Genomic DNA, 793 nt, shown 5'->3' on the forward strand with positions numbered 1-793 from the left:
GGGACTAGGAACATTCCCATTCAAACCAGGAGGTGCAGGAAGTTGTGGGAGTTGAGCTGATGAAAAGGACTGTTGAAGAGGTCAGGCAACAGCACTGAGGCCTCCACCAGGAGGAAACAGTGCACAGCAGGAACATGTAAGGAGGCTGAGCAGTCAGTCTTTAATGCTTAGTTTATCAGATCAAAGCACAAGGAAAACTCAGAAACTTCAAAGATGGTGTCCCAAAGAAGAAGCTGTTGAATAAAACCCTTGAAGATCACCTGAAACTTAAATAAAAAAAAACAAAAACAAACAGGGAACTGAGTCCATTCTGCAACACAGCCTGTAGTGAACATGGACATCCACATTAAAAGAGGTCTGAACAGCAGAAGCAGCAACAGGCGGGTGAAAAAACTCGCCAGCCAGGGAAGAGACCAGGGGGTGCTCCGTGGATGTCCTGGAGACAAGCAAGAGGACCGAGTTTAACTGAATTTGGAGTTGTTCCTACATGTGATTTGAAAGGGTCACCTGTCCCCTAGTTAATCCACACTTGGGTACATTAAGCATGAGTGTGACAGACACTCTTCCAAGACTTCATGCAAAGTCTCTGTACAGGTCCAGAGGTAAGTATGGTGTTCACATGAATCTTCACTGAGACTGGCCACCCAGCTGGTGAGTGAGTCAACCCTGGGGGCTTTTTGGAAGTTATTTATTGTTCCTCATTATCACTGTCCTTCACCCTTGGTTTTAATCAAGTATCAAAGAAACTAGATTCATTAACACTAGAATGTGTACAATGAGAGGAAATGCTATG

Source organism: Erinaceus europaeus, unplaced genomic scaffold (genome assembly GCF_950295315.1).
Source record: "Erinaceus europaeus unplaced genomic scaffold, mEriEur2.1 scaffold_324, whole genome shotgun sequence".
In the NCBI taxonomy this organism is placed as follows: Eukaryota; Metazoa; Chordata; class Mammalia; order Eulipotyphla; family Erinaceidae; genus Erinaceus; species Erinaceus europaeus.